The sequence below is a fragment of the Triticum dicoccoides genome, chromosome 2A (assembly GCF_002162155.2).
Source record: "Triticum dicoccoides isolate Atlit2015 ecotype Zavitan chromosome 2A, WEW_v2.0, whole genome shotgun sequence".
NCBI classification, from domain to species: Eukaryota; Viridiplantae; Streptophyta; class Magnoliopsida; order Poales; family Poaceae; genus Triticum; species Triticum dicoccoides.
In genome coordinates, this window is record NC_041382.1 from 513,436,928 (window position 1) to 513,463,900 (window position 26,973).

The window sequence follows — 26,973 nt, forward strand, 5'->3', positions numbered from 1 at the left end:
CTCCTTCTCCCCTTCCTTTCTCTTATAGCCTATAAAGGCTCATCAAATGACGTGCTATTCGCACTCATTAAACCTGGGGGCTTCTTTTAACAGAAGCTTATTTATACGGGCTTCATGCCCAACACATGTGTTACACTTCCGCATGTACCTTTTATTTCACCATTATATGCATCGATATGACTTAAGTTTTGGCCAAGCTGGGTTGCCTGGCTCATGTGCTTAGACCTACGTTCCCGATTTATTCTGCTAGGCGGTAAAGGGAGCACCTCTGCGATTGTTACTGCCGGATCAGCCGGATGTGTACCTCAGACTGGGTGAAGCCGAAAGCTAGCGTTCTTAAGGGAATATTCGGTCGGCGACCTAAAAGATGATTTTTTTTTCACTTATTTATTTATTTATGCGCCCCAGATGCTTTTTTCCGCGTCTTTTTTCGCAGAATGGGCATGCACTTTAGGGCATGCCTCCCAGGGAAAGGAACCCCTAACGGAACTATTCTCCCTGGAAGATGTTTCTTACTAACCATGTAATATAACATAACTAGTCGGGCACTTGTCTGTTCACGCACTAATGACCCCTACGCCTAGTCTCCATGCATTCCTCGGTTCTTATATAACCGCATGGGAATTCGGACACACTCCGGACCGTTAGGTCCAGAGGCTGAAGCGAAAAGCTCGGCCATGACAAACGATCTACAATCCGGCTAGAAGGCATTATAAATGTCAATTAAATTACATAGTCATTCTGACTGATTGTATTCCTCTTCAATACCATCTAACAGGCTGTCTAATTTACAGTCCTGCTGGGAATACTTTGTGGCCAATTCTACTTGGCCGTATACTAAGATTACAGGGATCTCCTTCCCATCGAGCCCCACAGGACCGACCTCGGCCATGTGGTTCGGGTCAGCCTTTGTGTACCGCGTCTTCACCATGGCCCAGGCCTCCCTAGCGCCTTGACGGTAGGCCGATATCTTCCACAATTGGAAGCGCCGCCGTGCTCCCTTTAGCTTCTCCGCAAGCTCTCCAAGACCTTCAGGCATGGAGATGGATGGCCACAAGGCCTGGGCGACGCCTTGCATCGCCTGCCGAACTCGCTCGAGCAGTTGTGAGATCTTGGGAAGAAGGTCACCCATAGAACCGGGCATCTCCTCTGCAGGACGACCTGTTAGCACACCTACAGACATTACTCTGTTAGTCGACTTCCCCGCCGAACTTTTTTTCAAAGGTTCGTTCAAGCACTTACTAAATATGCCGCGCCGAAGCCGCTGGTTCTCCTTAACGGAGTCTGACAGCTGGGCACGAACATCTTTCAGGTCGACGCCCAGCTTGGTGTTGGCATCTTGGAGATTGTTCTTCTCCTGCCTCACCTTTGTCAGCACCTTCTCCCCAGGCTTCAGCTGGCGTAGGAGTTGTTGCCTTTCCGAACTCAATCCGGCGCCATCTGCAATTTCATTTGTCAGAATCACATCCATGTCGTTCTTCGCAAAATACTTATCTTTCGAAGTGTATACTACCAGAGGGGGTCTCCTTGGGCTCCCCTGCCACGGCTAGTGTGGCCTCAAGTTCGGCTTTGGACTCTTCCAGCTTCTAGGATAGTAGGGAATTCTTTTCTGTAAGAACCTGCATAACATATGATCCTTAAATCAGTTATTCTAACTGTTTCAAGTCTCGGGGGCTACTGGTATATATATATATAATTACCAAAAATTTCTTACTCGTATGTCTTTTACATATTGCTCCGTGGCTCTGTCAAGACCATTTTGAGCGGCACGGAGGTACGCATCTCCCGAATTGAAGGCATCTAATGCCTCTCGGGAGAAACAAGCGTCACGAAGAATTGTCTGGCGGCGCCTGTGGTTCATGGCACTCTCCACCTCAGAGTTGGTGGCAGACAACCTGTCCACATCCTCCGTCGGAGGAGCGTCCAGTGCGCGCCTTGTGTTCGCCTCCGCTTCCGGACCAGGCTTTGGAGCCTGGCTGGTGGAGGTGCGATTGGCAACCTCTCCGGATATAGTCCGGCGAGGTCTCTTTGTCCTGAAGAGAGCATGAGTGTTAACATGCCTTGAAGGTATAACACCTGGGATAAGGGGGCGCGCCATACCTTTGCGCTGACGTCTCGATCCGACTGCACCTCTTTTCTGCCCATGGGGCCCTGCGGCCCCTCGTTGGCTTGTCGCCGCAGGTTCGGCCTCCCGTCTCATAAACCTCCCCTACAAAGCTCGGTTGTAATCAAGAAACTGAAAACACGAGAGGGCGGACCCCTATTCGGGGTACTGGGACTTCGATCTCAGTTACCTGGGAGGCCGGGATTATCCCTGGGTAATCGGTCGTAATGGCTACCAAGGCGTTGTCCTTGCTCAATTGATGGAACACTCCATCAATCAGCTCCACAGAAAAGTCCGGATCCTCTTGAGAGGCCAGGTCGAGGGACTGTCCTGGGTCCTCGGGTTGTGGAGGAGGGCTGTTTATTTCTTTAACAGCCTGGCGCAGTTCCTGTGTTAAAGTCGTTAGGCTAAATATTTAACAATGGGAATATAAAACGGATGGGCAAGTAAACCACTTACCCAGCTTGGGGGATTGTACATAGAAAATCCACCCTGCGGGTCAACGCGGAGAAATTCCTCTTATTCTCCCTTGTACAAAGCGGACAAGGTCTTTGTTAGGGCCGCAGCCGAATCCGGTCCCTTACGGCCGTAGCGGGTGGCGTCGTCCTCCCTGTTGAAATCCCACATGGGGTGGCCTCTGTACTGTAGCGGCTGCACCCCTCGCATGATGCATGTGGCCATGACCCCGATCATGGTCAGTCCGGAGTGAGCTAACAATCTTATCCGGCTCATCAGGTAACGGACGTCCTTGTCACTTTCCCTCTGAGGGCTCCGTGGACGCAAACTTAGGCGCTTCTTTAGTGGAGCACTGTCGAACTCAGGGAGGTCGATCCGGACAGGATCCGGCAGCGGGACGTCCTCTATGTAAAACCATTCCGAAGGCCAGTCCTCGGACGCCTTCTTTGGGGTTCCGGATAGATATCCGGTCCCGGCGATGCGCCACACTTCGGCTCCGCCCACTTGATATATCGACCCCTTCTGAGAGCGGGGCACAAGGCAGAATATCTCTTTCCACAGCCCGAAATGAGCCTCAACACCCAAAAACAGCTCGCAGAGGGCTACGGAGCCCGCGATATGCAATACGGAGGCGGGCGTAAGATTGTGTAGCTGGAGGCCATAGAACTCCAGGAGCCCTCGGAGAAACGGATGGATTGGAAATCCAAGTCCTCTTATTAAATAAGGGACGAGGCATACCCGCTCTCCTTTGGAGGGACTAGGGGCATTCTCCGCTTGCTCTCTGCCATTATAGATGGCAAGACCGGCTCGAACCGGGACCATATAGGCCGGGGGGGAGAAATCCCTTGGTCTGGAGCGTCACTAGCTCGCTATGCGGGATGGAGCATCTCTCCCAATATCCCGGCTGAGGGCTGGAAGGGCGAAAGGAGGAGTTGCGACGGTTGGCCATGGCGGTATGGACCTTTGTCGGATGCGCTCTGATGAACACTCGCAAAGGGGAGAAGGTGTGGTTTGGATCTAAATCCTCGTCCCCTTAAATGGGCGGCTCATTTACGCGGCTAGGGGTGTGGATGTAAAAACACTCAGACTTTTCATATTCGTTTGACACGTGGGAGACAGCCATTATTGGGCATAGAAGCCAAGGAGCGCAACATTTACAAGAAACCGGAGTTTATTCGACTGGTACACGGAATTTGGAGGAGAAACCGCCTTGCAATGCCGAAGACAATCTGCGCGCCGGACTCATCGTCATTGAAGCCTGGTTCGAGGGCTACTGAGGGAGTCCTAGATTAGGGGTTGTCCGGATGGCCGGACTATACCTTCAGCCGGACTCCTCGAATATGAAGATACAAGATTGAAGACTTCGTCCCGTGTCCGAAAGGGACTTTCCTTGGCGCGGAAGGCAAGCTTGGTGATACGGATATATAGATTTCCTACCATTGTAACCGACTTTGTGTAACCCTAACCCTCTCCGGTGTCTATATAAACCGGAGGGTTTTAGTCTGTAGGACAACATACAGAACAACAATCATACCATAGGCTAGCTTCTAGGGTTTAGCCTCTCCGATCCATGGTAGATCTACTCTTGTACTACCCATATCATCAATATTAATCAAGCAGGACATAGGGTTTTACCTCCATCAAGAGGGCCCGAACCTGGGTAAAACTTCGTGTCCCTTGCCTCCTGTTACCATCCGGCCTAGATGCACAGTTCGGGACCCCCTACCCGAGATCCGCCGGTTTTGACACCGACACCCATCAATTGATGTCAATGCAAGGAGTGGGGATTGCCATGCAACAGATGCACTAGAGCTATAAATGTATGAAAGCTCAACAAAAGAAACTAAGTGGGTGTGCATCCAACTTGCTTACTCACGAAGACCTAGGGCACTTGAGGAGGCCCATTGTTGGAATATACAGGCCAAGTTCTATAATGAAAATTTCCCACTAGTAAATGAAAGTGACAAAACAAGAGACTCTCTATCATGAAGATCATGGTGCTACTTTGAAGCACAAGTGTGGAAAAAAGGATAGTAGCATTGTCCCTTCTCTCTTTTTCTCTCACTTTTTGGGCCTTCTTTTTTTATGGCCTTTCTCTTTTTTTGGGCCTTCTCTTTTTTATGGCCTTTCTTTTTCTTTTCTTTTTTTATTTCTCACTGGGGACAATGCTCTAGAAAATGATGATCATCACACTTCTATTTATTTACAACTCAATGATTACAACTCGATACTAGAACAAAGTATGACTCTATATGAATGCCTCCGGCGGTGTACCGGGATTGCGATGAATCAAGAGTGACATGTATGAGAAATTATGAACGGTGGCTTTGCCACAAATACGATGTCAACTACATGATCATGCAAAGCAATATGACAATGATGATGCGTGTCATAATAAACGGAACGGTGGAAAGTTGCATGACAATATATCTCGGAATGGCTATGGAAATGCCATAATAGGTAGGTATGGTGGCTGTTTTCAGGAAGATATAAGGAGGTTTATGTGTGAAAGAGCGTATCATATCACGGGTTTTGGATGCACCGGCGAAGTTTGCACCAACTCTCAATGTGAGGAAGGGCAATGCACGGTACCGAAGAGGCTAGCAATGATGGAAGGGTAAGAGTGCGTATAATCCATGGACTCAACATTAGTCATAAAGAACTCACATACTTATTGCAAAAATCTACAAGTCATCAAAAACCAAGCATTACGCGCATGCTCCTAGGGGGATAGATTGGTAGGAAAAGACCATCGCTCGTCCCCGACTGCCACTCATAAGGAAGACAATCAAATAACACCTCATGTTTCAAATTTCTTACACAACATTTACCATACGTGCATGCTACGGGACTTGCAAACTTAAACACAAGTATTCCTCAAATTCACAACTACTCAACTAGCACAACTTTAATATCACTATCTCCATATCTCAAAACAATTATCAAGTATCAAACTTCTGTTAGTATTCAATGCACTCTATATGAAAGTTTTTATTATATCCCTCTTGGATGCCCATCATATTAGGACTAGATTCATAACCAAAGAAAATTACCATGCTATTCTAAAGACTCTAAAAATAATATAAGTGAAGCATGAGAGTTCACCTATTTCTACAAAATAAAACCACCACCGTGCTCTAAAAAGATATATGTGAATCACTAGAGCAAATGACAAACTACTCCAAAAGATATAAGTGAAGATCAATGAGTAGTCAAATAATTATGCAACTATGTGAAGACTCTCTAACATTTAAGAATTTAAGATCTTGGTATTTTATTAAAATAGCAAGCAAAACAAAATAAAATAAAATGACGCGCCAAGCAAAACACATATCATGTGGCGAATAAAAATATAGCTCCAAGTAAAGTTACCGATGAACGAAGACGAAAGAGGGGATGCCTTCCGGGGCATCCCCAAGATTAGGCTTTTGTTATCCTTGAATATTACCTTGGGGTGCCTTGGGCATCCCCAAGCTTAGGCTCTTTCCACTCCTTATTCCATAGTCCATCGAATCTTTACCCAAAACTTGAAAACTTCACAACACAAAACTTAACAGAAAACTCGTAAGCTCCGTTAGTATAAGAAAGAACATCACCATCATAAGGTACTGTAATGAACTCATTCTAAATTTATATTGTGTTAAACCTACTGTATTACAACTTATCTATGGTTTATAAACTATTTTACTAGCCATAGATTCATCAAAATAAGCAAACAACACACGAAAAACAGAATCTGTCAAAAACAGAACAGTCTGTAGTAGTCTGTAACTAACGCAAACTTCTGAAACCTCAAAAATTCTAAAATAAATTGCTGGACGTGATTAATTTATCTATTAATTATCTTCAAAAATAATTAACTAAATATCACTCTCCAATAAAAAATGGCAGCAATTCTCGTGAGCGCTAAAGTTTCTGTTTTTTACAGCAAGATCAACAAGACTTTCCCCAAGTCTTCCCAACGGTTCTACTTGGCACAAACACTAATTAAAACATAGAAACTCAATAATAACAGAGGCTAGATAAATTATTTATTACTAAACAGGAACAAAAATAAAGTTGGGTTGCCTCCCAACAAGCGCTATCGTTTAACGCCCCTAGCTGGGCATGATGATTTCAATGATGCTCACATAAAAGATAATAATTGAAACATAAAGAGAGCATCATGAAGGATATGGCTAGCACATTTAAGTCTAACCCACTTCCTATGCATAGGGATTTTGTGAGCAAACAACTTATGGGAACAATAATCAACTAGCATAGGAAGGCAAAACAAGCATAACTTCAAAACTTTAAGCACATAGAGAGGAAACTTGATATTATTGCAATTCCTGCAAGCATATATTCCTCCCTAATAATAATTTTCAGTAGCATCATGAATGAATTTAACGATATAACCATCACATAAAACATTCTTTTCATGATCTACAAGCATAGAATTTTTTAGTACTCTCTACATAAGCAAAATTCTTCTCAATCGGAATAGTGGGAGTATCATAAGAGACTCGAATACTATAAATTGTTTCCACATTAAAAGAGTAATGTTCAGAAAAAGGGTAATCATAATCATGACACGTTTTATAAATATAATATCACTACTTTTTATAGCATATGTATCATCACAATAATTATCATAAGTAGCAACTTTGTTCTCATCATAATCGATTGAAACCTCTTCCAAGATAGTGGAATCATTACTAAATAAAGTCATGACCTCTCCAAATCCACTTTCATAATTATCATAAGTAGGAGGCATGCTATCATCATAATAGATTTGCATATCAAAACTTGGGAGACTACAAATATCATCTTCATTAATCATAGCTTCCCCAAGCTTGGGACTAACATTAATTGCAGCAAATATATTCTCAAAAACATCATCTTCATCAAACATAGCATCCCCAAGCTTGGGCCTTTTCATGTCATAAGCATAATCACCCTCATCATTAATAGTATGGATAGCACCAATAGTATAGCAATTATCATATTCTTCCAAGCAAGTGCCAAAAAGATTTTCAAGATCATAAGAAGTATCATTATCTTCCCAATCATAATCATCACAACAAGCAATAGGCATAACGAGATCATCATCAAGTGCATCATCTTCCACAATTATTTTTTATTTATTTTCATGAGGCACAACAATAATGGGAGCAACATTATTTGGGAGAGATATCTTTTTACCTCTCTTCCTTTTTCTTTTCTTCTTCTTCACCTCATGTGTGGGTTCAATCCTCTTTTTGGAGTCCTTATTAATGAGATTGGTTGAATAGAAGGCTCCTCCTCGTTACCTGATTCATCATAAGAAATAATAGAAGGGTATTGGGAAGTCTCTTCCCTTTTGTTAGTATTCTCTTCATCCTCTATTTGTTTTAGTTTCTTTATGTAATTGGCAATATAAGGATTTTCAATGCAATTCACCACACAATACATATAAATTTCCTCTAGATCAAAACCAAGAAGTTTATAACGGGCAAATTCTGGAAGATTCTTAGTTATACGTTTCATTTCTTCATAACACATAAGCAAACTGAGTTCACTATAATGTGCATGGGAAATCAAGTCATCACAATTTTTGGACACGATTAGATCATGAAACAATTTGCATCGGATAGCTAAATGACCATGTTCATTGCAAAGTCCACAAGTACGGCCAAGAAAATTTAAATTTTCAGCACAATGATCTAGCCTTTCTTGCAAGAATTTAGTTTCTAAGTGCTTATGCCTCTTGCAATATCTATCTTCCCTATTTGGTGTGTACTTACAAACCCAATGTACTCCACAAAAATGGACATGTTTATAGGAGACATTTTCATCATAACTAGTGCAATCATCATTAGTACCATGGATATTGTCGGCGTTCTGGGAACGGGGGTCCCCAGACTTGCCTGCCTGTGGCTTGCGGCGTGGCTCAAAGGGGGGCCCAGCACGGCCCATCTTCACCAATACAAACTCAAGACCCTCGCGAGGGGCCAAGCCTCGTGGGGCGGACGACACGGAGCTTCCTCAGGCATGGCCTCGTCAGGCTAGCTCGCGAGGAGGCGGAGAGATCAAGGCGGGGTACCTCGCGAGGTGCCCGAGACGCAAGGCATGACGACCCAGGGCGCCAGGCGGGTGCCAGCCCGCGCAGCGTCCTCCTTTCCTCTTTGGTGCAAAGGAGGCAAGCGCAGCCGCGGAGTACCGAGGTGTCAGGCAAAGGTTGCCATTTCGGTGCAACGAGACCAAGACCAGGAGGACTACGAGACGGAGACTACTTTTGTCAAGATAGCTGATACTTGATGTCCCCCTTCAAATTAGCCCGCCAATGTTGGCTCCCTTCCCGCTCAATATTTGGGAAGAGGACCAGGGCCTCTATAAATAGGACCAGCCACCCATACAGCAGGAGGGAGGTCGGTCAGTCAATCGGTCGGAGTAGAGAGAGAGAGAGAGAGAGAGAGAGAAAGGTGGCTGAACTCCTCCCAGCAGTTCACCGCCCCAGCCAAGAATAGACCCTCGCGAGGTTGTTCTTCCCTGTACTGTTCATCATCATCAGCCCAAGAGGCAATCCACACACCACACACTGGAGTAGGGTATTACACCACAACGGTGGCCCGAACCAGTATAAACCCTGTGTCTCTTGTGATGTTCTTCCCATAGCTTTGATCCTAGCGTGGCGGAGGGGTGCAGGTAGGTAGGAGGCGAAATCTCCGCACGCACCCCAGTGTTTGAACCTCAAGGGTCCGCCGGAACCCGAAATCCGACATTTGGCGTGCCAGGTAGGGGTGCGCCGGAATTCGTCTTCCACCACCCCGTTCTCCTCCGACTATCACGCCCATGTCTGACGCTCGTCGGGCCCGCGCCGCACTCGCTTCCCGCGTCGCCCAGACGGCCCCTGTCGTCGGGCATCCACGCCGTTCCCCGTCACCTATCGTCAACGCCGCCACCGGCCCGTTGGGGGACGAGCGGCAAGCATCGTCCCAGCACCCGTCCGTGCGGCAAGACGGCCGCACCGCAACTCCCTCGCTCGCCCCAGCTGGATCTTCGTCCCGCGCGCTCCGCGCGCCCATGGAGGTCGGGCTGCACTCATCGCGGCGAACGAGCTCCTGCGCTACCGTCTTGTCGACGATTTCTACGAGGAATGGCTCGACCGCATCGCTGAGCTCGTCTGCGCTGCAGGGGGCACTTCCGCGCCGTCCGTTCCACTGCACCGCACCCCGCCCCGCGCGGGCGAAGAGGCTCTAGCGGCGCCCCGGCCGCCTCCTCCTCAAGAAGACGCCTTGGCACCAAGGCGTGTGGCCCCTAGGCGGAACCCGCTCCGTCAGGTGCCCGCGCAGCAAGAGCAGAGCTGCCAAGAAGTCCCTCGCCCGCCAGAAGCTGCCCGGACGCTCCCTGCTCCAGCATGTTGCGACCATCCCCCTGCTCCAGCGCATGGGGACATGCAAGACCAGGCTCTCCGTCACCCAAGGCCTCCCGTGGCCACAGCAGGCTGCCGCGCCTACACCACCGAACTGCGTAGCGTCGCGTGGCCAGGCAAGTTCAAGCCGGACCTGCCTCCTCGCTACGACGGCACGGCCGACCCTGCGGAGTTCCTCCAGCTCTACGAGCTGGGCATCGAAGCTGCCAACGGAGACGAGAAGGTCTTGGCGAACTGGTTTCCCATGGCGCTCAAGGACGGGGCCCGCACCTGGCTCCAGGCACAATCTCCTCCTGGGAAGAGATGCACACCCGCTTCATCGCCAACTTCCAAGGTACTCACGACCGGCCACCCGCCGTGAGCGACATGCACCGCATCAAGCAACAACCCGGGGAGACCCTGTAGAAGTATATCCAGCGCTTCAACAACGCACGCCTCAAGATTCCCAAGGTGACTGAAGAGGCCATCATCTCAGCCTTCTCCGACGGCGTGCGTGACGTCAAGATGAAGGAGGAGCTGGCGATGCATGAAGACCTGTGCACTTCCTTGGAGCTGTTCAACTTGGCAAACAAGTGCGCCAGGGCTGAGGAGGGGCGTCTCTCCCTCCTAGAGCTGCCTGCCGCAGACCCAGAAGAGAAGAAGCTCAAGGCCAAGGATGTGAAGCGCAAGGGGGCTGCCGTGCTCGCGGCAGAACCGGACACCAAGCGGGGCAGAGATCAGCCCGAACCTCCCAAGGGCAGCTGGTACTGCGTGTACCACGACCTCCACACCCACAACACCAGCGAATGCCAAGAACTCTGAGCCGTGCGAGAAGGAAGGATCGGCCGTCGCCCTGACCGCGGTGACCGGGGCTAAGGCCGAGGAGGAGGAAGGAACGCAGGGCGCTGGGAAGACCGTGGCCCGCGCTAGGGGTGGCGCGACCAACCTCGCGAGGATCGCTGGCAAGACCCACCTCGCGAGGGAGGCTGGAGGGATCAGCCTCGCGAGGATCGCCCGCAGGGCAATGCAGGCCTCCCGCCGCTGCCGCCACAGCCAAAAGGAGAAACGAGGACCGCCACCAGGACGAGGAGGCTGGGGGCTTCCAGGAGCCGCGCGCGATCGCCTGCATCCTGGGCGGAGCTCAAGCCCCAGCCTCTCAACGCATCTTCAAGCAGTTCGCCCGCGAAGTGAATGCAGCCCTCCCCAGGCTCGAAGCCATGCGCCCTCTCAGGTGGTCGGCATGCGCCATCACGTTCAGCTCAGCGGACCAACTCAAGTGCGCAGCTACAGCCGGAGTCCTCTCGATGCTTTGTTCCCCAATCATCAGCAACGTGGTGGTCACCAAGACCCTCATCGATGGCGGGGCAGGGCTCAACGTCATGTCTGTGGAGACGTTCAACAACCTCCAAGTGCCCTACAGCCAGCTTCAGCCAACCAAGCCCTTCTCCAGTATCACTGACGGCTCCACGGTCCCGATTGGGCAGGTCCGCCTCCCTGTCACCTTCGGGGCATGCGACAACTACCGCACCGAGCTCATCGACTTCGACGTCGCTCACATCCGCCTGCCGTACAACGCCATCCTCGGGTACCCGGCGCTGGCCAAGTTCATGGCCGTGACTCACCACGGCTACAACGTCCTCAAGATGCCAGGAAGCGGCGGAGTCATCACGGTGCCCTGTGAAGAGAAGGACGGAGTGTGTTCCCTGGAGTGAGCCTTTCAGGCCGCATCACTGGAAGACCCGGATCGCGGAAGCAGGAGGCTTCCCGAGGCCGCCCCCAAGAAGAAGAAGACATCGTCCGGCCTGGCCCCTCAGGGCCCGCGCTTGCCCAGGGGGAACCTCCCTCCATCACCTAGGAAGGCGCGCCCGGTGCCCTCCCCAGGCAGGGCTCGGGGGCTCTCCCCTGGAGGGCCACCGACCTAGCTAGGGTCACGAGGGAGGCGCTTGGGCACCACATGGAGGCGTGTTTTGAAGCACGTTTCCCTCAAGAAGGAGCAAGGCAAGGAGATCCAGACCCACAGGAGTTCGTCACCAAGGCCATTCAGGAGCTACAGGAGTCAAGAGTCATGAGAGGCACCCGCCGCCTGCCAGCAGTGGCCCCCCATCCAGGCGAGGATGGTGGGCTGCGCGTCTGCATCGACATACCAGGGCTCAACCGAGTCGTCTCTCTGGAGCGCCTCTGGCCCTCGCGAGTGAGGCGCTGCAGAGGTCCACCCCACAGCTATGTTCGCATGCCTTACGGCTTGCCGAACGCGGCTGACACACACCAGCGCCTCATGAGGGGCACCATGGAGGCTCAAGAGGCCAGGCACTCCGCAGCCCTGGTGGAGATGAAGATGGCCCGCAAGGAACCGCCAGCGCCTCTGGAGCCTCCCGAGGCCCCTGGGCCTGGGGGCTCATGAGGATCGGCTTCCGCAGCCCACCGAGCCAGCCACACCAACACCCCTTCGTATTCAGCGTCATCAGGTGACATCTTTCAAGTTTCACTTCCGGCTGGGAGCGCCCCCAGGGCTGCATTATTCCCAGGCCACGTGGGTCCGTCCCTGCGGCGTGTATCCCTTTACATTCCATGTTGTTAGCTTACCTTGTTGGGGGCGCCCCTCGGGCTGCATGATCCCCAAGCCGCTCGGGCCAGGCCCAGCGGCATGTACCCCATTTGCGTTCATTTTCCGGTTATGCGTTAGAACCACCATGCTTGATTATTTGATGCCGGTCCACGGCACCTCTTCTTCTCCATGCTGACCACTTGCACGTTAAAGGGGGGTACCTGAGCATCACGACTCAGGGCTCTTACTGGCTCTCCAGCCCTCACCCTCTGGCCTTGACCACGGCATCGCGACCTGGCATACGAGCGACGGCTGAGACCAGCTCGAGGGCCGGGACCCGAGGACGTAGAGTGCAGGCGTTTAACCAGACTTGCAGGGACACAACACAAGATAAGGCCCAGTGCCAGGCGCAACCCGCCTAGAGGTAGGGCCCCGTGAGTCCCGCGCTGGCTCACGGGTGCCCAGATACACCTCGCCAGGCCCTACCGTGCCAGCCACGTGTCAGGGCGGGGCTGTACACGCCCCGGGGGCTCCTCCCGGAGGGGGGCCCCCTCCCACGTACTAGTGGAAGCACCATGCTCCGCGCTGGCTGACGACACTGTCGAGGAGCGGATATGCCCATACACATATGAAAGCGCTATGCTCCGCGCTAGTGATAAACAACTGAGGGTGGCCTCTGGGCCGCGCCAACCTCAGGGAGCCCAGAGCTCAGTGCCTAGCCTCATCGTAACGCCTCCCCTCGGGAGTGCTGCGTGAGGGGGCTGGGCACGGGGGCTGCGCCTGGGTCACGCTCGGACGCACGCCGCCCTGCCAGGTTCCCCCCGGGCCTGGTTCGTCGCGCGCCTCTCCCCGAGTGGAGCCAAGGTATGAAGGCCGTTTGAGCGTCAAGGGGGACTCCTGAGCATCGCGACTCAGGAGCCTAACTGGTCACGTAGCCCCTCACTCCTTGGTCCCGTCCTGGTTTCCGGTCGGGGCTATTGCTGGGTGAGGTACGCACGGGGCCGGGCTCTGCAGACGTAGAATGGTGGATCCACCTACATCATACCTCCCTACTTGCTGTTCGTGCGCCAAGGGGGACTCCTGAGCATCGCGACTCGGGAGCCTAACTTGTCACGTAGCCCCTCACTCCTTGGTCCCGTCCTGGTTTTCGGTCAGGGCTATTGCTGGGTGAGGTACGCGCGGGGCCGGGCCCTGCCGGCGTAGAACATAAGCAAGTAGGAAGGAAAAGCGCAAATTTCAAAGGAATTCGAAAGCAAATATTACAGTCCACACTGTTATCCCAATATCAGACGCAAGTTTAAACGCCTCCCCGAGGCATGATGCATGTGTAGGAATTAAAAGCGGGACAGGAGCCACGATGGAGTCACTTGGCGGCGAGGGAGCAGCGCGGAGTGGGTTCGCCTCATGAAGCAGCGGGGTCGGCAGCGCCTTGCTCCGGCTTGGTGCTGAAGGCCCGGAACTTCCCCAGCAGAGCCTCTGCGCGACCCTTCACAGCCGTGGCACGCTCGCCGCTCACGGGCTCCAGCAAGCTGTCGAGGTCGAACCCGGGATCGCGAAGGTGGATGTGGGTGAGGACCCGCGTCAATGCTGCAGAAGACAGAACACGCGCCTCGGCCTCGGCCATGGGGCCAAGGCCAAGGGCAACATCTTCAAGAGCGTGGACCAAGAAGGGAAGCAGCTTGGCGGGGCCGTCCTCGGCGCCGGCCAGCGGGCTCTCCAGGCCGCTGTCGTAAAGCGTCCTCAGCGAGGAGCGAGCCTTCGCGTCCAGCTCCGTGAAGGCCGCACGGTCTTCGGCAAGGACCCGGGCCTTGTCGTCCAGCTCGGCCTTCCTCGCCCCCAACTCCTGCTCCAGCGCGCCTAGGCGGTCGCGGCGCTTCTTGAGCTTGGCCTCCCGGCCCTCGACGGCTGCCTCGCGAGCCTTCACGCCTTCTTCCTGCTCTTGGCGAAGGCGAACCTCTTTCGCGAGCTGATCCCGCAGGCCTTGCAGCTCGTCCTCCAGCGCCTTGCAGCGACCACGAACGTCGACCACCTCTCCCAGGGCTGCATCGCGAGCAGCCTTCGCCTCAAGAACGGCATGCTTCTCCTCGTCGCATGCCGTCGAGGCCTGGACCAGCGCCGCCCGAATCGAAGCGTCGGAGCGAACCCATCCAGAAGCCAGCTCCAAGCGCCCGGCCACCAGGCGAGGGTCGGCTCCGAGAAGATCCTGCCGCAGCCGGTCCAGCTCAGCAACAGCGCGGTCCAGAATGGCGGAAGGAGTTGGAGAGATAGCGACCGGTGGAGTAGGAGGAGAAGGTGGCAGCGCAGCCACAGCATCCTGAGGCGGAGTGTGCCGCGCCCCGACAGCTGTAGTGGCGGCGGCAGGCAAGAGCACCTCGGGAGCCACTTGGGCCGCGGGGGCTGAGCTCGCCCCAGCCGGCTCAGCCAGACCTCGCGAGGACGACCGGGCAGGAGAAGCCTGTGCGTCGCGGTCACCTTCCTTCGTGGGCAGAAGCGCTGCCACGGATGGAACCTCGGGAGCCCCCTTCGGCTTCTTTGCTGCGGGCGCCAACCTATCCAAAGATGCGGACGTCAAGCCTTAGAAGAAGAGCAAGAGATAAAGACAAGAATCGAACACTTACGGGTCGTCACCAGTGAGCTCAAGCGGCCTCCTGCCAAATTTGAAGCCCGAAAGCCGGCTGGAAGGGTCAACCTCGGGAAGCTTGGAGGCGGAAGGTGCGTCTGCAGTCCGCCCCGAGGCCAGGGCAGACCCACGGGAGATCAGCCCGGTCCTGTCCTTCTTCGGGATCAAGGGTGAGCTCCCGCCGCCCTACTCGTCGTCGTCCACGTTGTCGTCCTCGTCGTCATCCTCGTCGTTGTCGCTCGGGGGGAGAAGGAGAGCGCGGGACTTGCGCCGGGGAAGGGGAGCCCTCAACTCTCCGTCAGTAGCCTCGGAGTCAGGCCCTTTTCCCCGCTCCCCTCCTTCCTCCTCTTCGCTAGAGTCGTCGGAGGGCACAACCACCGGTCCCTCGGGAACCTCCAGGGGCACGGGCCCTTCCTCGTTGAAGACGGGCACTTCACTACCCGCTCCCAGTCGTCGCAGAGGAACAAGGGCGTAGGGGCGCCCTCCAACCTCGCCACGTTGCCCCCGACCAGAGATTGGAGAACCGCAGCCAGGTCTGCGTCGGCCCAGGCCGTGGGGCTCGGACAGGGCCTCCACATTGGAAGCAAGTACTATCGAAGCGGAGCCAGCTGGTGCTCCAGGAACTCCCTCAGCAACAACGCGCCGGTCAGCTTCGCCGTCGCCATGTCGGTCGGCCTCAGATCCGCATCCATCTTCTCCAACACCATCTTCGCGCGGGGATCCGTGAGCTCCGCCCGACCCCAGTCGCTGGAGCTTGTGGGCTGCTCCGTGGGCAAGATCAACCGAGGGTGGATGCGCTCAGCATCCACCAAGACCCACTTGCTTCTGAAGCCCTCAATCCTCTTCCCAGGGTTCGAGATGGCAATGGCGCCACCGTACGCGACGAAGCTCGCGCACGCAAAAGCAGGACCGCGAGAGGTCCGGAGGTAGAAGTAGTGGCGCAGCAAGGCCACTGAGGGCTGCACCCCAACGTGGGCCTCGCAATAATAAGCAAAGATCGCGAGGAGAAGGACAGAGTTGGGATGGAGATGCAGAGCCTCTAGCTTGTAATGGCGGAGGACGGAGAAGAAGAACTCGGAGAAGGGAGGCACCAGGCCAGCAACAATGGCACTTACGAAGAGCGGATAGAAGGAGCTCCTCTAACCCTCAGGGGTGGCGGAGCCGGCCTTGAACACCTTCGCCCCGTCAATGCCTCGCGCCATCGCTATCCGGCGCAACCGGGCAAGGCCCGTCTCCGACACGTTCAGCGGGTCCAGGGCAGACGAGTACCAAGCTATGGCCGGGGGCTGGCGAGGCGCCATGGCTTCCTAGGTCGCACGGTCAGAGCAGATCTGGAGATTTCGGAGGAAGGGAGGAGAAGCGCAAGAAAGGGGATCTGAGCAGCAACCGATGAAAGCAAGAAGAAGGGCCTAGGCGGATGCCACTCCCCTATCGACTCGTGCGGTTGCTAAGGCGCCCACGTCCAGTCAACCGCCACGCGGCGCCCAAGGCCGCAGGCTGTTAGGGCCCGCGACACTTCACTCTTGCCCTTCCGCCTCCCCGCACGGCCAAGTCCGGGCGCGCCTTGGGCCCGGGGGCTACTGTCGGCGTTCTGGGAACGGGGGTCCCCAGACTTGCCTGCCTGCGGCCTGCGGCGTGGCTCAAAGGGGGCCCCAGCATGGCCCATCTTCACCAATATAAACTCAAGACCCTCACGAGGGGCCAAGCCTCGTGCGGCGGACGACACGGAGCTTCCTCAGGCACGGCCTCGTTAGGCTGGCTCGCGAGGAGGCGGAGAGATCAAGGCGGGGTACCTCGCGAGGTGCCCGTGACGCAAGCCATGACGACCCAGGGCGCCAGGCGGGTGCCAGCCCGCGCAGCGTCCTCCTTTCCTCTTTGGTGCAAAGGAGGCAAGCACAGCCGCGGAGTACCGAGGCGTCAGGCAAAGGTTGCCATTTCGGTGCAACGAGACCAAGACCAGGAGGACTACGAGACGGAGGTCACCGTGGAGCCCAGACGGCGTCATCACCAGAGCTTTGCGCAGGCGAAGACTACTTTTGTCAGGATAGCTGATACTTGCTGTCTCCCTTCAAATTAGCCCGCCATTGTTGGCTCCCTTCCCGCTCAATATTTGGGAAGAGGACCAGGACCTCTATAAATAGGACCAGCCACCCATACAGCAGGAGGGAGGTCGGTCAGTCGATCGGTCGGAGCAGAGAGAGAGAGAGAGAGAGAGAGAGAGAGAGAGAGAGAGAGAGAGAGAGAGAGAGAGAGAGAGAGAAAGGTGGCTGAACTCCTCCCAGCAATTCACCGCTCCAGCCAAGAACAGACCCTCGCGAGGCTATTCTTCCCTGTACTGTTCATCATCATCAGCCCAAGAGGCAATCCACACACCACACACTGGAGTAGGGTATTACACCACAACGGTGGCCCGAACTAGTATAAACCCTGTGTCTCTTGTGCTGTTCTTCCCATAGCTTTGATCCTAGCGTGGCGGAGGGGTGCAGGTAGGTAGGAGGCGAAATCTTCGCGCGCACCCCAGTGTTCGAACCACAAGGGTCCGCCGGAACCCGAAATCCGACAGATATTCAAGGAGTTCATACTAACAACATTGCAATCATGCTCATCATTTAAAGATTTAGTGCCAAACATTTTAATGCATTCTTCTTCTAACACTTTGGCACAATTTTCCTTTCCATCATACTCATGAAAGATATTAAAAAGATGAAGCGTATGAGGTATACTCAATTCCATTTTTTTTGTAGTTTTCTGTTTTAAACTAAACTAGTGCTAAAACAAGAAACAAAAAGATTCGATTCCAAGATCTAAAGATATACCTTCAATCACTCACCTCCCCGGCAATGGCGCCAGAAAAGAGCTTGGTGTCTACTACACAACCTTCTTCTTGTAGACCTTGTTGGGCCTCCAAGTGCAGAGGCTTGTAGGACAGTAGCAAATTTCCCTCAAGTGGATGACCTAAGGTTTATCAATCTGTGGGAGGCGTAGGCTGAAGATGGTCTCTCTCAAGCAACCATGCAACCAAATAACAAAGAGTCTCTTGTGTCCCCAACACACCCAATACAATGGTAAATTGTATAGGTGCACTAGTTCGGCGAAGAGATGGTGATAAAAGTGCAGTATGGATGGTAGATAAAGGGTTTTGTAATCTGAAAATATAAAAACAGCAAGGTAACTAATGATAAAAGTGAGCACAAACGGTATTGCAATGTGTTGAAACAAGGCCTAGGGTTCATACTTTCACTAGTGCAAGTTCTCTCAACAATAATAACATAATTGGATCACATAACTATCCCTCAACATGCAACAAAGAGTCACTCCAAAGTCACTAATAGCGGAGAACAAACGAAGAGATTATGGTAGGGTACGAAACCACCTCAAAGTTATTCTTTCCAATCAATCTGTTGGGCTATTCCTATAAGTGTCACAAACAGCCCTAGAGTTCATACTATAATAACACCTTAAGACACAAATCAACCAAAACCCTAATGTCACCTAGATACTCCAATGTCACCTCAAGTATCTGTGGGTATGATTTACGATATGCATCACACAATCTCAGATTCATCTATTCAACCAACACATAGAACCTCAAAGGGTACCCCAAAGTTTCTACCGGAGAATCACGATGAAAACGTGTGCCAACCCCTATGCATAGGTTCATGGGAGGAACCCGCAAGTTGATCACCAAAACATACATCAAGTGAATCACGTGATATCCCATTGTCACCACAGATATGCAAGGCAAGACATACATCAAGTGTTCTCAAATCTTTAAAGACTCAATCCGATAAGATAACTTCGAAGGGGAAACTCAATCCATTACAAGAGAGTAGAGGGGGAGAAGAAACATAAGATCCAACTATAATAGCAATGCTCTTGATACATCAAGATTGTGTCACCTCAAGAACACGAGAGAGAGAGAGAGAGAGAGAGAGATCAAACACATAGCTACTGGTACATACCCTCAGCCCCGAGGGAGAACTACTCCCTCCTCGTCATTGAGAGCGCCGGGATGATGAAGATGGCCACCGGAGAGGGATTCCCCCCTCCAGCAGGGTGCCGGAACGGGTCTAGATTGGTTTTCAGTGGCTACGGAGGCTTCTGGCGGCGGAACTCCCGATCTATTGTGCTCTTTGATAGTTTTAGGGTATATGGATATATACAGGCGGAAGAAATACATCAGGGGAGCCACGAGGGGCCCACGAGGGTGGAGGGCGCGCCCAGGGGGGTGGGCGCCCGCCTGCCTCGTGGCTTCCTTGTTGATCCTCTGACGTGCACTTCAAGTCTCCTATATTGCTTTGTTTCCAAAAATAAGTTTTCTGAAGGTTTCATTCCATTTGGACTCTGTTTGATATTCCTTTTCTTCGAAACCCTAAAACAAGGGAAAAACAGAAACTGGCACTGGGCTCTAGGTTAATAGGTTAGTCCCAAAAATCATATAAAATAGCATATAAATGCATATAAAACATCCAAGGTTGATAATATAATAGCATGTAACAATCAAAAATTATAGATACGTTGGAGACGTATCACAGCCCGAGGGGCGCCCCCGGCTGAATAAACCAGAAAATGTCACCTGGCACCATTGTCGATGAGGTGTTGGAGTAGCTGAAGATGCGTGCTGAAGAGGTCGTTCCTCACGGGCCGTCCGGCGGCCGATTCCCGAGGGACCCCTGAGGTTATGGCTCCTCCTCCCCCAGGACCTCCTGGCGCCTGGCCTCGGGAGCTGCCAGGGCGCCCTGCATGAGCCGGTGGAAAGTGACAGACGCGTTCGGCGGGCCAAAAGGCATGCGAACGCGGCTGTGTGGGGGACCCTCGCACCGACGAACGCTCGATGGCCAGAAGCGCCCCTGAGATGCGGCCCTATTGAGCCATGGAATGTCGACGTAGACGCGCGGCTCGTCGTCCTTGCCAGGACAAGGAGCTACGCCAGGTGGTGGGCGGCGGTCGCCGCGCATAGCTCTCACCCCTTGAAGCTCCTCAGTCGCCTTGGTGATGAACTCCTGAGCACCAGGTACTCCACGCGTCGTGCTCTCTGGAGGGAAACGTGTGGCGAAGCATGCCTCCATGCGGTGCCCGAGCGCCTCCCTTGTGATGTTGGCTAGGTCTGAGGCCCTCCAGAAGAGAGCCCTCGAGCCCAGCACGAGGAGGGCACCGGGCGCGCCTTCCTATGCAAGGGAGGCAGGCGCCCCATCTAGGGATGCGGGTCCTGTGGTGGTGCCGCTGGAGACATCGCTCTCCTGAAGCCCTTGATGGAGCAGTTGCTTCTTATTATTGGGGATGGCCTCAGGAGGGTAGATGGCGCCTTCGTTATCTGGGTCTTCGGCCGCTGCCGCTTGGTAAGCACGCTCGAGGGAGCACACCGCGTCCTTCTCCTCGCAGGCGACCATGATGACGCCACAGCTCCCGGGCATCTTGAGGATGTTGTAGCTGTGATGGGTCACAGCCATAAACTTGGCCAGGGCTGGATACCCGAGGATGGTGTTGTACGGCAGACGGATGTGGGCGACGTCAAAGTCGATGAGCTCGGTGCAGTAGTTGTCGCGCTTGCTGAAGGTGACAGGGAGGCGGACCTGCCCGATCGGGGTGGTGGAGCCGTCTGTCACTCCTGAGAAGGGCTTGGTAGGCTGTAGCTGATCGTACGGCACTTGGAGGCGGTCGAACATCTCTACGGACAGGACATTGAGCCCCGTGCCAACGTCGATGAGGGTCTTGATGACTTGGACATTGCTGATGATGGGTGAGCAGAGCATTGGGACAGCACCGGCAGTTGCTACGCACTTGAGCTGGTCGGAGGAGCTGAAGGTAATGGCGCACTTGGACCACCTGAGCGGGCGCATGGCCTCTAGCCTGGGGAGGGCCGCATTCACCTCGTGAGCAAACTGCTTGAAGACACGCTGAGAGGCTGGGGCCTGAGCGCCACCCAAGATGCAAGCGATGGCGCGAGGCTCCTGGAAGCCCCTAGCCCCCTCATCCTGATGATGGTCGTCGTTCCTTCTTGGTGGTGGCGGCAGTAGAGGAAGACCAGTGTTGCCCTGGGGGCGGTCCTCGCGAGGCTAGTCTCTACAGGCGCCCTCGCGAGGCTGGTCCTGCCAGCGGTCCTCACGAGGCCGGTCGCGCCACTCATGGGGGGCCGCGGTCGTCCCAGCGTCCTCCCCCACGGCCGTAACCTCGGTCGTTGCGCTCAGGGCATCGACCAAAACACCTGTCGTGGATGGCCCTGAGCTCCTGGCAGTCATTAATGTTGTGGCTGTGCACGTTGTGGAAGGCGCAAAACGGGTGGTTGGCCTTGGATGACTCTGGGTGGTCACGGCCGCGCTTCATCTCTGGCTCCGCCGTGAGCACAACAGCCCCCTTGCGCTTCACGTCCTTGGTCTTGGCCTTCTTGTCTTCTGGGTCGGCAGCTGGAAGCTCGATGAGGGAGAGGCGCCCTTCCTTGGCTCTTGCGCAACTAGTATCCATGTTGAACATCTCCAGAGCCGTGCATAGGTCCTCGTGGATGGGAGGTCTTCCTTCATCTTTACATCATGGATGCCATCAGAGAATGATGAGATGATGGCCTCGTCCATCACCTTGGGGCTCTTGAGGCGAATGTTGTTGAAGCATTGGATGTACTTCTATAGGGTTTCCCCTGGCTGCTTCTTGATGCGCCGCAGGTCACCCATGGCCGGCGGGCGGTCGCGAGTGCCCTAGAAGTTGGCGACGAAACGCTCGCGCATCTCGCCCCAGGAGGAGATCGATCCCGCGGGCAGAATCAGGAGCCATGAGCGCGCGCCGTCCTTAAGGGCCATGGGAAACCAGTTCGCCATGATCTTCTCTTCACCGTTGGCTTCCTCAATGCTCAGCCTATGGAGCTGCATGAACTCTGCAGGGTCGGGGGTGCCATCGTAGCGCGGAGGCAGGTCGGGCTTAAACTTGCCGGGCGAGACGACGCTGCGCAGCTCGGGTGTGAAGGCATGGTAGCCTGCCATGGTCACTGGAGCCTGTCGTGGAGGCGGAGCCTGGTCTTGGTACCCACGCGCCACCGCCGCAGGCGGCGCGCGATCCTGACATGGTGGTGTTGGGAGCGCGTGGGCGTTTTCTTGCGGCCGAGGGATTTCTTGGCAGCTTCCTTCTTCGTGCGTGAGCGCCCTGCGCGGTGGGTCGCGCACGTGGGGCCGCGCGTCTTGGTGGGAGGGTGTCATCTTGATGTGGAGGCGGTGGAGGCGCTCCATGGGCTACGTCGCCCGCTGCAGGAGGTGGGCGAGGCAGCGAGAGAGACGATGCAGGAGAGCCCCCAGCGGCGCTGACGAGCTCGACGATGTGGTCCAGCCATTCTTCATAGAGGTTTGCACGTCCGTGGGTGCGCGATGAGCGTGGGACGACGAGCCAGCCAGATTCAACGACGGGGTGGCGGTGCATCCGTCCCGCCGCATAGAGGGGTGCAGCGACGAGGCTTGCTGCTCGTTTCCCGCCGGGCCAGTAGTGGCGTTGGCAACGGGTGATGGACAACAGAGGGGAGATCCGCCCATGGGCGCTGTCTGAGCGACGCGAGCAGCAAGGGCTGCCCGGCGTGCAGCACGGGCTTGGCAAGCATCGGCCATGGATGCGGCGGGGCAGTGGTGCATCGGTCGACCGAAGAAAGGCTTCAGCGCACCCCTACCTGGCACGCCAAATGTCATATTACGGGTTCTGGCAAACCCTTGTAAGGTTCAAACTCTGGGGTGTGCACGAAGGACTCTATGTCCCTACTTCGCTCGCTCAACGATCTCACGGCCTAGCTCCACGAGTCTGAAGAATACGAGACATAGCAGTTTATACTGGTTTGGGCCACCTTGCGGTGTAATACCCTACTCTAGTGTGGTGGTGGTGAATTGCCTCGCGGGCTAAGGATGAACTTGTACAATGGATCAACAACCTTAGGAGGAGAGGTGTTCTTGAGCTCGGTGAGCTGGTGGATGTGAGGACGGGATGGATCCAATCCAGGATGAGTCGATCCCTCCCTATGGTGGTGGCTAGTCCTATTTATAGAGGCCCTAGTCCTCTTCCCAAATGTTAGGCAGGAAGGGATCCCACAACGGCCAAGTTTGAAGGGAGACAACTAGTACAAGCTATCCTGACAAAGGTGGACTTCGCCTACCAAAGGCTCTGGTGGTGACGCTGATGTGGGCTCCGTGATGACCTCTGTCCCGCCGTCCTACTAGTCTTAGTCTCATTGCACCGATATGGAAACCTTTGCTTGACGCCTCTGGACTCCTCGCATATGCCTGCCTCTTTAGCGCGAAAGAGGAAACTGGTACACTGCACCCACTGGCGCCCGCCTGGCCTTGGTCGTCATGGCTCACGTCACGTGAACCTCGCGAGGTACCCCTTGCATAGAGATCTCTGCTCCTCGGGAGCCAGCATAGTGAGGCTGCCCCCAGGGAGGTCTTGGTGTCGTCCGCCTCGCGAGGGTCTCGAGTGGTTGCTGCTGAAGCTGGGCCGTACCAGGCCATTGGTGGGGCCACGCCATGGGCCACAGGCAGGCAAGTCTGGGCACCCCGGTCCGAGAACGCCGACAGAGCATTGTGCAGTAAATCACTTGGAAGCACGGCTTCAGCCCCGTACACCATGAAGAAAGGGGTTTGATCAGTCGACCGATTAGGAGTCATCCTCAATCCCCATAAAATAGACAGCAACTCAGTCACCCAAGCTCCGGCTGCATGCTTGAGGTCACGCATCAATCGGGGTTTCAGCCCTTGCAGGATCAAACCATTTGCCCTTTCAGCTTATCCATTCGACTGCGGGTGCGCAACGGATGCGTAGTCGACTCGGGTGCCTTGGGAAGCTCTGAACTCATCGGAATCAAATTTTGAGCCATTATACGTGATGATGCTATGAGGAACTCCATATCGGAGTATTAACTCTTTGATGAAACTGATGGATGTGCTTGAGTCGAGGTTCTTGACGGGTTTGGCATCAATCCACTTAGTGAACATGTCGGAATTGTTCTCACGACAATGGATCCGCGATAATTGCCCTGATTTGTACAATTGGGCGCAGGCTCACGACACTGGGTCTCGGTGTGGAATAATGACCAGCAACATGCCAGAGGTGTACAATGGTGTTCTTAAAGGGGTGCGAGCCATGTGTATCATAGCCCTAATTGAAGAAACTTGGAACCGGACCCTGACATACTTTGCAGATAGGGTCACTGTCGCCAATGCACAAGTTGAATTGAACAAGCCATGGTCCGAGGAGATAAAAAGACATCTAGACGAGAAAGCAAAGAAGTCCCAAAGCCATGGTTGTTGGAAAGTGGACGCACTAAGGAATAAGTGGGAGGTCAATGTGCGAGCCAAGTACGTTAAGGGTCACCACAGAGGATCAAAAAACAAGCTGTCACACTCAGCCCAACGTCTTGTCAGTGCACTTGTAATAAGCCCAAGCTTGAGGGCTACCCTTGCAGTCATGTGCTCCGGGCGTGTGCAGATCAAACAATCAGTGTCGAGCCATACATATCGCCGTACTTCAACATGTACAATCTGTACAACACTTGGAACCGTGAGTTTTGGGTCTGGGGCATTGATATGAACTACAAAATGTTGTGGCCAGATGGGCTGAAATGGGTTTCGAACACCGACTTGATGAGAACCGCCAAGGGACGACATCAGTCTAGGCGTCATCGCAATGACACTGACCATAGCCAAATGGGAGAACCAAGGCGTGCCACATTTGCAGGTGTCCTGGGCATTCACGTAGGGAATGCCCGTATCGAGCCAACAACATCGCATGATGTTGATATATCTGTACTCGCTATGTCTACTTATATTTGTACTCGTTATGTGTACTTGTATTTAATTTAAATTGAATATATTTGTATTATTGTACTCGTGATGTTAACTTCAGATATAATGTAAATTGTATCTCTTTGTATTTTTAAGTTAATTTTTGTTTGCATTTGTGTCTTTAATTTTTATTTGTATGTCTGTGTGCGGATTATGGCTGAAGTGCTAGTGCTTTTGAAGGGGCCCCATGACGCCGGCCACCGTTGCCACCTATTTTGGAACCCAAATAATAATCATGATTATCGGACTTTCAGACTTTGAACCGTAAAGAAAACATGGCCAATACACAATTCTTTCATTCCTCACCTTGACGCTTATGGACTAAATGGTTTTGCTAGGCTCACATCATGCGAAGACCAATTACGTTTGGACCCATCCCTTTTGACATCCCTCGTTGACTGGTGGAGACTTGAAATCCACACCTTTCACTTTCGTTTTGGGGAGCTTGCACCTACACTGAAAGATGTTTCCATGATCACTGCTATACCAATTAGAGGTGAGACGTTAGTCTCTCCACGAGTGTCCCCATCTTGGACATTAAATATATCAGCCCGTCTTGGGATGACAATGCCAGAATCACAACGTTCTGGTGGCCCTCGGGGCGTCCCACTTGCCTAGCTTCATGATAACTTTCATATTTAATCTAGCTACGCTAATTCTGAGACGAGGAAAAGACATCTATTTGTGTATTTTTTGTGGCTCCTCGGGACTCTACTTCCAAATTCACATGGGGACACAGTTCTCCCTCGTCTCATCTACATTGTAGAGAATATGGTAGATGAATCTGTTGGAAATATGCCCTAGAGGCAATAATAAAATGGTTATTATTATATTTCCTTGTTCATGATAATTGTCTATTGTTCATGCTATAATTGTATTAACCGGAAACTGTAATACATGTGTGAATACATAGACCACAACATGGCCCTAGTGAGCCTCTAGTTGACTAGCTCATTGATCAATAGATGGTTGTGGTTTCCTGACCATGTACATTGGATGTCGTTGATAACAGGATCACATCATTAGGAGAATGATGTGATGGGCAAGACCCAATCCTAAGCATAGCACAAGATCATGTAGTTCGTTTCCTGGAGCTTTTCTAATGTCAAGTATCATTTCCTTAGACCATGAGATTGTGCAACTCCCGGATGCCGTAGGAATGCTTTGGGTGTATCAAACGTCACAACGTAACTGGGTGACCATAAAGGTGCACTACAAGTATCTCCGAAAGTGTCTGTTGGGTTGGCATGAATGGAGACTGGGATTTGTCACTCCGTATGACGGAGAGGTATCTTTGGGCCCACTCACTAATGCATCATCATAATGACCTCAATGTGACTAAGGAGTTATCCATGGGATCATGTGTTACGGAACGAGTAAAGAGACTTGGCGGTAACGAGATTGAACAAGGTACGGGGATACCGATGATCGAATCTCGGGCAAGTAACATGCCGATGGACAAAGGGATTTGTATACGGGGTTGACTGAATCCCCGACATCGTGGTTCATCCGATGAGATCATCGTGGAAAATGTGGGAGCCAATATGGGTATCCAGATCCCGCTATTGGTTATTGGCTGGAGAGGTGTCTCGGTCATGTCTGCATGGTTCCCGAACCCGTAGGGTCTACACACTTAAGGTACGGTGACACTAGAGTTGTAATGGGAATAGTATGTGGTTAACAAAAGTCATTCGGAGTCCCGCATGAGATCCCAGACGTCACGAGGAGTTCCAGAATGGTCCGGAGGTGAAGATTTACATATGGGAAGTCCAGTTTCAGTCGTTGGAAAGTTTCGGGGGTTATCGGTATTGTACCAGGACCATCGAAAGGTGTCCAGGGGTCCACCAGGTGGGGCCACCTGCCCCAGGGGGGCCAAATGGGCTGAACATGGGTGGGAACCAGCCCCCTAGTGGGCTTATGTGTCCCCCCAAGGGGCCCAAGGCGCCTAGGGTTAAAACCCTAGGGGTGGGGGCGCCCCCCACCAACTTGGGGGGCAAGCACCCCCCTTGGCCGCCCCCCCTCCAGATGCATCTAAGGGGGGCGGCCCCTCTCTGGTTCACCCTACAAATA